The sequence below is a fragment of the Leiobunum rupestre genome, chromosome 6 (assembly GCF_980474605.1).
Source record: "Leiobunum rupestre chromosome 6, qqLeiRupe1.1.hap1, whole genome shotgun sequence".
NCBI lineage: Eukaryota > Metazoa > Arthropoda > Arachnida > Opiliones > Sclerosomatidae > Leiobunum > Leiobunum rupestre.
The window spans coordinates 22,377,554-22,388,367 of NC_143389.1; positions in this window are offsets into that span (position 1 = coordinate 22,377,554).

Sequence of the window (10,814 nt, forward strand, 5' to 3'; positions counted from 1 at the left end):
CCTGAGAGAACTAGAAGTTTCACCCTGCTCAATGAGATAGAGCAACACCACATTCTTTCCCTTAGGTGGGACTCTTGGTCCCTATTTTTCGACGGTGAACTTTTTCCTGACCTTGGATTTTTCAGAAACAATTGAGTTGGCACTTCTGGCTGCAGAAGCAGCGAAACTCATTTTCTGCTTTTTGAGATCGTTAGCTGTCTCAATTAGTTGCTCGAAAGCACCCTGCACCCTAGCAAGTTCAAGGTGACTGGCATATACCATAGTCTCCACCGCTTTCAAGATCGTCCTGATTTTTTGTGCGACCGCCATCTTTACTTTGTTATCCTTGTTGGAAAGGATTCTGTCAAGGTCAATAAATTGCCTAGCGAGTGTGGTTTCAACACTCTCCTTCTTCACCTCTTCTATATCTGGAACATCGTTTCGAGGGCCCTTGGCCCTCTAGAAGACTACGTCTTCCGAGTTGTAAAGATCTTCATACTGGAGGAATCCAAGCAGCAGGGAAATGCGACCATTAAGGTTTGGGTTCATGTGATAGGTAAAAAAGGACTTTTTAATCAAATCGAGGCAATCAGCGTAAAAAGGTAAACTTAAACAGTATTTAAAGTCCCTGCTGCTTGGTTTTGCGCTTGTTGCAGCCTACTTCCAGGGCAGCTAGCTGCCAGTAATTTGACCGTTAAATTTACGGTAATATCCTAGTATTCGCCATGGTAATGAAATAAAATATTTATAATAATCAACTTCTTTCAAATCATTGGGTTAGCACTAGTGGTACTTGTACATCCTACATCACCGGTACTGTTCTCATAATGGCGATAACTATAACAGCCCGGAAAGGTGACAGCCGCATAGCTGACGCAAGTAATCCAATCCCCTGATAGGAACAGCAATAGGACGACCAAACCCTAGCCAGCACCACCGACAGACACCTGAACCAAAAGACGACGTATGTCAACGCCCGAAAGCGTAGCCCCAAAAAGCTAAGAAAAAGGCAGGCTGTGACACAAAGGCCCACAACTTCGCGTACGGAAACAGAGCAGCTGGAAACCAACTCCGCCAGAGCACTGGCACGGCAAGGACCTCCCACATAGCCTGAGCCGAAGGCCAGTAAAGGGCCCCATACCTGACTGAATTCGTAGTTTTAAAAGAACACTGTTTTATTTAAGTCACGGCGCAGAATACAAACTAGTTTACGAGGTAAAATAATAAAGTATCAAAGCAGCCGCTCCGATCTTGGTCAGATATGAAATCGCATTGCAAATTTTATCTGTCTAATTCAGATAAGTCGGGCGTGATCTTTGGGTAACAAGGAATGAAAAAGGTCCTAAGAAACGTTTTCCTAAATTGAACTGTATCCGAGTAATTGGCCGTCAAAAATCGGCCTACAAAACGTCGAAAAACGCGCAAATATGCAGTTTCTATTATTACTTGGACCAAATTGTTTCCTTTCACTTGGTTTCTGATCATTTTCGATATAAAAGAAAATTAGTTTCAAAAGTGCGTTATTATAATGGAAGAAGTAAGCTACGATTAGAAATAAGTGTTAACAATAACCAGGTGTTGCATAATGACTACGCCTATTGAAAAAAGGAAATTATGGAATTTCGGTTTAAGTCACCCACAATTTTCAATTAAATCTGTACTTATGCCATTTGATGAAAAAAAAACGGAATTCAATAAGTAATTTTCTTTCAATTGACGTGGTCAATATCAACACCTTGTTTTTGTTCAATTCTACACGTATAATACTTCTTTTAATTAAAAACTTACTTATGATACAACTTCGCAGGGCCGGGAATAAGATTTTCGGGCCCCAGGTAAGCGTTCTCACCCCCCCCCCCCAATTTTCACTCCAAAATTGGTTTCTTTTTTTGGAAATAGTCAGAAAATATTAGTTAGGCACCCGTGCCGGCAGGATACAAGTGATCGTTTTCTTATCTTTTTCGTTAAAAAAACCAAATGCTTATGAAAAGGAAACAATTGGGTCCAAGGAATAATAGAAACTCTAAATTTGCGCGGTTTTCGACGTTTTGGAGGCTGATTTTTGACTGCCATATTAACTACTCGGATACGGTTCAATTTAGGAAAACGTTTCTTATGACCTTTCCCTTACCAAAAGATTACATGGAAATTCTATAGAATTACATTCGGAATAGTTTATATAATTTCTATAGAAATTTGGGTCATTTTTCTATACAGCTAGAATAATTACTATACTGAAAAAAAACCGGTGATTTTTATAGAAAGTGAGCGGAAACACTAGTTTTTTTATAGAAAGTACAGGGATTTTTTTATGGAAAACCTAGGACAGTTTTATAGAAAAACTAGGATAAGGTTATAGAACACCTAGGATATTTTTATAGAACACCTAGGATATTTTTACAGAACACCTAGGATAGTTTAATAGAAAACCTAGGATATTTTTATAGAACACCTAGGACAGTTTTATAGAAAACCTAGGATATTGTTATAGAACACCTAGGATAGTTTTATAGAAAACCTAGGATATTTTTATAGAAAACCTAGGATATTTTTAAAGAAAAACTAGGATATTGTTATAGAACACCTAAGATAGTTTTATAGAAAACCTAGGATATTTTTATAGAACACCTAGGATAATTTTATAGAAAAACTAGGATATTGTTATAGAACACCTAAGATAGTTTTATAGAAAACCTAGGATATTTTTAAAGAAAAACTAGGATATTGTTATAGAACACCTAAGATAGTTTTATAGAAAACCTAGGATATTTTTATAGAAAACCAGGATATTTTTATAGAAAACCAGTATAGTAATTTATAGAAAAACCACCGGTTTAATTATCATAGACCACTAAATATTTCATTAAACCAAAATATAGGAATTCATTGAAAATTACACTTTATTAAAAACAAATTACAAAACTTTTCTAGCTTTATTGTTAATTTCTTTAATTTTGTTTGATAAAGTCTCCATTACGTCTCTCCTTGTTGAACGGGGGTATTTTTGCAAAGTATAGGCTATAAAAAAATTTTGACGTCCATTAATTGAAAATAATAGTTTAAAATATGAGTGTTGAATACTCACATATAATGGCCTCAATTTTCTAATAATGAAATAAATTAGAATTAACTACGTATCTTCATACCTTAAAAATTAGGTTATCAATATTTTAAAACCAAAAAATTAGTTGCGAGTATTTTACAAATTTTAACAATTTATACATAATAAGGTTTAAAAAAATTTAATCGCTAATTTCTAGATTTTGAAAACTGAGCCAGAGTGAAGTGTATATACTTAAAAACTCTAATAGTGCCTAGGGAAAAAATTACGTTTTGATTTTCATCCTCGTGAATTGTTACATCATCAGATGGTGAGCTGGCCGTTGAAGTTTCAATACTTCTTTCAGACACAGAGTTCGGTCTATTTTCTTTAATCAAACTTCTTAGTTCTTCCATAAGTGACTTTCTTTCTGTTAAGATATATCGTTCATATATATACCAATGCAATTCTTAATAATTTGCAATACAAACCTTTATATTCCCGACAGTGGTGGATTTACCATAAGGCTGAAAAGGCTGGAGCCTAGGGCGGCAGATTTTAGGGGCGGCAAATTTGGGGACCGAATTTTTTTAGCCGAAAGAGGTCTACAAGACATTTTCCGGTGACTTTTCCCTTTTCAATTTCATTGTACATTCAACGTACCGCAAATTTCTATCAGTTCTATAAGCTCTATGCTAAAACACCCAGTTCCCGGCCCACAACCAGTAATCGGCTTCTGCGTCTCTGCCTGTACTTTGTATGAGTGAGAAGAGAGCAAAATTGCGGCAAATATATTTTAAACTCCCCCCACTCATACAAGTACGACTACTGGTCAGGGGTGGGGAAATAGGGTACGCAACTGCGTACGGGTGCAAGGGTTTTTTGGGGCGCAAAAAATTCTAGGACTATTAGGTAAGCAAATTTTTTTAGTTGGCGCAGTGGCAACGTTGGGAAGAGAAACATTTATCCTGCAAAATGTATCTGATACAAGTTAAAAAATTAAGTTACGGAGTAAAATATAAATAATAAATATAAATGCATCTGTATTAGTATTATCGAAAATTCTAAATACGAATTTTGTTTTCCTGAGTCAGGCGGCTATTAACGTAGTAATAGCCGTTCGTGTGTAGTTTTTAGATTAACGGACTCCGGACTCAAACGGACACAGATTATTCGGACACTGTGTATATCACTCATTTGACACTGACGTTTAAATTTGTAAGTTTTTTATTTTCTGTATTTTTTATTACGGCATTAATTTTACATGGCATTGATATATATATAGGTATTTGTTATTGTTAACCAAGTTTATTCACTATTCATATCGAATTAACCTTCGAAATCGAAAATTTTACATAACCGAAACGCGCGAAAGTAAAACTAAACTAAAATATATTTTTAACACCTTTGTAGTTATTATCTCTATTCTTTACCGAAAATTCAAACACGTGTAAACAATTTTATTCTCTTAAAAATTAAAAAAGCTTAATCAGTATCACATGTGCACTTTAGGTATTGTAAGAAACTTTCATAGCTTCATTCAATTTGTTATTTTTTTAAATGATTGTAAGCAGGGTTCGAAATAAAAAAAAACCATACAAAAAAAACCCGCGAGCTCTTTTGAGCTCGACCCAATTAAAATTTTAATAAAACCCCAAAAAACTCAATAAAACCCGATGTATCCGGGTTTTATTAAAAGAACCAGGGTTTTTTAAAACCCGGAAAATTGCGGAGTTTAACGGCAATAGTAAGTGTAGGGAGCTGACGGTAAGCTCGCGTAGCATGAAGGGCCACTCGTAAATAAGGCAATAAAAATCGTTTGCGACTTGGGGCCTGTGGTGGTGCCTAAGTTATTAGTCTAGTTAATTATTAAAAAAATAGATACCAAAAAACTATTTCTTGCGCACTTTCAACCAAGTTGTTGAATTGTAAAAAAAAAATGGGAACTGACAATTGTAAAGGTAAGGGCGGCAAAATGTGAACAGCCTACTTTTGGGAAATGTGTAAATCCGCCACTGATTCCCGAAGCTCTTGCTTAACACATCTATACTTCTCCTTTAGTTTGCTGTATTTTGCAGCCAACTCGTCATCTCGCCCTTCGATTGGATTAGGTTGGTCTAATATTTGGCTCATTAGTTCTTGTTGTTGGTGATGTATTACATTTTTCATCTATTAGGCAAAATATGAAGGTTTAATTTTTATTTGAAAATTTCAATTATACCTGAGCAAACTCACTTCACTTGGAGCCATAACAATTCTTGAAGAATTACCATCCCGAGGAACATCTTCTCCAAGCTGATTATAGTGGCTCTGCATTAAAGAAGTTCTTCTTTTTTCCATTTCCTCATTTTTTCCTACATAATAATTATTATGTAATTCGTATAACGATCTAATAAAATTATAATAAAACGAACGCTTACCAGAACCAAGAAATAAGCCAGGAGATATTTCTTCGTCGTATTTCCAGTGGAAATCCAAGGTCTGGCCAATAAATTTTTCGGGATTATCCAATATTTCTTTTTTTTTCGATTTATCATATTTCATAGCATAATCAGCCGCTAAAACATCCCATTTGGGAGAACCTTCCTCTATCCATTTTATAAGTATAAACTTTTTCGACCTCGACATTGTTCAAATTGCAGTTCAATTGCTATAGCAATAACCACTAAGCCTAACACGAAAAAATTATCGCGGCGTGCAGCTCCTAAATTTGAAGATTGACAAATGTGTTGCAATCCGAGAAACAACAAAAGTTATGGTTAATCAACGTTCTTAGCGTGAACGGAATTGGCAGTAGACAGGGCTACCAGAAAATAATAACTTTTTTTTTGATCACCATTATGACTCAATAATAAAAACTAAGCTTTTCATTAATCAATATATATAATTTCGATTATTGAACAACACTTTTGTCATGATTTGAAAAAAAAATTGTTGTTGGCTCTATCTTTAGCAGAAAACTAAAGCAAATGATAAAACAAGTATGCTTGTGCTCCAAGGTTTTAAAATGATATGAAACAGGCTGAGAAATAAGGAATTTTTTAAACTGTACCTGTGGCCAGTAGAGCCTAGGTAGTTTAATTAAAAAACTGGACACTGGCCACTTACCATTTTTAACCTTCAAATATAGGCTTTCACACAATTGACACAAGGCCAAGCACACCGCGAAGCAAAGACCAAACAATTTTAGGTATTAATATAATATTTTTTAATGAACTAAAATCTTGAAGAGATAAAACTTTGAGTTAATTAAGTGGTCACCTGGGCCACTAACACCCCAAGCATTTAATTTTTAAACTGGCCCAGCTAATTTTTAAACTGGCGATTGGCCGGGGATAGTGCCTTATTTCTCACACTATGATATGAAATCATATGATGGCTATCGGTCCGCTAAGCAGACGACGCCGGTTTTATTTTTCAGAGTCATGTTCGCTACAAAATCTAGGTTATGCAACATATGTCTAAAAACATTATACATTTATAATAGGTGGAAAAACCCCTGATAGATACCAAATATGAAATCTGCAAAAAATTATAAGGAATACTTGTGGGGATTATCTGATATTCCAAGAAAAACCGAGTACAGGCACAGAAAAGCCAGCGCCAAAAAGGTAGAAAATCAGACCAAAACAGTTAAAGAAGGCCCTTCTACAAGCAGCACAGAAGGATCCAATTACCCAGCTGTTAATGCAAGTGTCGTCGAAACATGTCTATCTCCCAAAAGATCAAGACTGGATGGCTATGCAGCATCTTTTTCTTCAGATTCAATAGACCGTGAAAGTGTAACTGATTGGCTTCATGATGTAAGTGATTATTACCAAAAATATTCCATTAATTTTTGCTAGTTGTAATAATAATTGTTATTATGTTACATATGACGATTTCAGGAATATCAGATTTCTGATGAAGAGAATTTTCAAGATGAAAATCTTGGAGTTCAAGTTGACAACCTTGTACGTTACTGTTATTATTTGGAGAATTACGTATTTATTTTAAGCAATATTTTATATAATTTTAATTAACATTAGGAAGACGAACTTTATCCGGGTTCAGCAATCAATTTGAAACAAAGTCTATTGCTAACAATGGCTCACATCATCAGACATAAGCAAAGTAAAGAAGCAACATCATCGTTGTTGAAATTGATGACTTTACTTTTACCAGAGAACTCCAGGCTACCACACTCACTTTTCTTATTTTATAAGCAATTTGAAAATTCAAAGTCACAATTTGTGTTCCACGCATATTGCAGCACTTGCAAGGGCTACATCGGTACTGAGAGTAAACAATGCCATCATTGTAAAACTTATATATCTGCTGAGAAGGCTCTGACAGATGGTAACTATTTCATTGTTTTTTCGATTGAAGAGCAAGTTACTTCATTTTTGGATAATAGAAAAATGAACTGTCAGTACACTAACACTAACACCATATCGCTACCCATGAAAGACGGCCTTCAGTATAAAAACCTACCTATGAGTGACTGTGACATGTCAGTTACTTGGAATACAGATGGGGTGCCAGTTTTTCACTCATCTGGTTACAATATCTGGCCCTTATTGTACATGGTAAATGAGTTAAACTGTGCTAAAGACAAGACAGTACAACTTGCTGCACTTTGGTTTGGGGAGGAACAGCCAGAAATGAATACATTTCTTAAACCATTTGTCGATGAGATGAATCACCTATCAAGTGTAGGTTTCCAGCATCAAATGAATGACGAATTTGTTAACATAAAACTGTTTCCAGGTGCATGTACATGTGACACAGTAGCTAGATGTAAACTACAACATATCAAGCAATTCAATGGAGCTTGGGGTTGTTGGCTTTGCTTAAATGAAGGTAAAATTGTGAAAAAAAGCCAAGGTCATTGTCGTGTGTACGAATTTGAAGAAAGCGTTAATAGGGATAGTAATCAAATGAAAAGAGATGCCAAGTTAGCAGTTTTATCAGGGAAACCAGTTAATGGTGTCAAAGGGTTTAGCGTGCTAATGCTGTTGTCACATTTTGACATAATAAATGGATTTGTGGTGGATTATATGCATTCCGTGTGTCAAGGTATTGTTAGAGCGACAATGTTTTTATGGTTCGATAGTTCAAACCATCGTGAGAGTTATTACTTGGGTAAAGAAATAAGGGCCATAGATGAGAAGTTGCTATCAATCAAGCCACCAGACGAGATAACTAGAACACCGAGATCAATCAGAGAAAGGAAGCAATGGAAAGCAAACGAATTTTGGTCATGGTTGCTTTATTACTCTGCGGTAGTGTTTAAGGGTCATTTAGACCAAAAGTACTATCAACACTGGTTAAAGTTAGTTCTTGGTGTGAAATTGTTGTTATCACCCAACCAAATATCACAAGATTCAATTAACGAGGCAGCAGATTATTTGAGAAGTTTTGTGAAAAAATATGAGAAATTATATGGAATTGAGAGTTGCACATATAATGTACACTTGTTATTGCATCTACATGAAACAGTTAGAAACTGGGGACCACTGTGGACAGTTTCTTGTTTTCAGTTTGAAGACATGAATGTCAAACTCTTAAATCTTATCCATGGAACGCAATATATTCAAACCCAAATTGCAGATAAATTAGCTATCATGGGTGAATTATCACGGCTCTCCAAAAACTCATTTTCAAATGAAAAGATAATAGCAGAAGATTATTTTCATGAACTCTTAAGAGGATATCCATTGCTAAAAAGAGTGAGTGTGGTTGCTGACAAAACGCATATACATGGTGTACCTAAGCGTGTGTTGTTAAATGCAGCTGAAAAAGTTGCACTACAGTGCTTCATAACTAATGATATTACAAAACTAGCAATCGCAAAGTTTAAAAAACTGACAGTTAATGGATTCACGTTTTCAAGCACGGAAAGTTCCAAAAGAAATAATTGTGGAGCATTTCTGACCAATAATTCAGTAGGGTTAATTGAAATTTTTTTCTCAATTAGGGATTGTTCTTGTAATTATAATACTCAGAAGTGTTCTTGTGTGACAAAATTTTTTGTAACTGTTAAACCTCCAAAGAAATGTTATGATAGGTTGCCTTTGCGTAGCCAAATAATATATTTAACAAAACCCCAAAATGAAATTTGTGCTTATCCAATGGAAGATATTTTAAGCAAAGTATTTATTCTCAATTTTTCACATTTTGATGGGTATATTTATGTTTCCAAATTTGTTAACACCATTGAAAATGATTAATCTACATATATTTTAGATTTTTGAATGGCGAATAAATCTTTTTTTAGATAACTTGGTGTGAACACTGTTAAACCTAATGCTATTACTCCTCGTACTTTTACATTTTTAAACCCCTTCCTGGAAAACTATATCCTCTTATAGGCATATAATCCCTCTAGTGTGATAAGAAACAAAACACTTAAAAAATAAAATAACTATAGTACATCCATCAAAGTTAGCCACTTTTATCCTTCCCAATTTATAGTTTCCACTCCCTCGTGCAAATTTATACTGCCATTTACCAAATATCGGCTGAAACCAACATTTGGGTGTTTTCCAAATTTAAATATCTGTAGTACATCAAAGTTAGTCACTTAAATTAATCATAAAAATTTTGAGTTTATACTTCTATTTGGCAAATCTCAGCCCTTCGGGTGAATTCAAACCCATATTGGGGTATTTTTCACACTGAAATAACTATAGTACACCAAAGTGAACCACTTTTATCCTTCCCAATTTAGAGTTTGCACTAACTCATTCAAATTAATACTTCCATTTTGCAAATATATACATTTAGAGAACATGTCGAGAACACTTATGTGCTCCCAGGTGATCTTGTAATGTGTCTATGTGAACTCACAAAGTTCTTAAAAATCATTATGTGTTCTTGTAAACCATGGTGTAATTTAAGTGTTCAAGTGTTCTAAAATTAAAAAATTAAACTTTTCAGAACATTTTACATTTCAAGAACGTTTGGTTCGCATATCAAGAACACTATTCTAGCATTTCTCGGCTTCCTATTGGTCAAATCCGATCAGGTCAAAGCTATTTGTACTTAGAAAGTCACGTGGAACACTTTTCTAATTGGACCCAATTTTGTAACTCTTACGCTTCTCGAGTTAGTTTTTGGATTACCTTGAAGACATGGTTCAAGGTCATCGACATTTTCGCATTAGATTCCCCCTTACATCTTGTATACGACTTGAAAATTTCAAAATCGTACCTTAAACAGATTTTGAGATATTGGCCCTGGTTCATTTTTTAGTGGACACCCTGTATAATGTGAACGTTTTAAGAACGTTGAAAAGTGCTAGGAACATGATTAGAGCACTTTTAGGACACTCTGTATGTGTTCTTCAAACATTCTTGAAGTGTATGTGATCTTAAATCGATACCGTTCTAGGTGATCTTAATGTGTTTTTATTGTGTTCTTTAAATGTACCTCAAATTTTCAGTGTAAACCCTTCGGGTGAACTCAAACAACATATTTGGGGTGTTTTTCAAATTAACCATAATAATTTTCAGCTTTCACTTTGGTGCCAATTTATACTTCCATTTGGCAAATTAATCCCGAGAATTCAAATAACCAACAATTTCAATAGAAATAACTGGTATATTTTGATATAATAATTGTAGAAAACACCATAGAAATCAGTCCATATAATTTCAATAGAAATAACTGGTATATTTTGTTATAATAATTGTAGAAAACACCATAGAAATCAATCCATATAATTTCTATAGAAATAACTGGTATATTTTGGTATAATTATTGTAGAAAAAACCACAGAAATCAATCCATATAATTTCTACAGAAATAACTG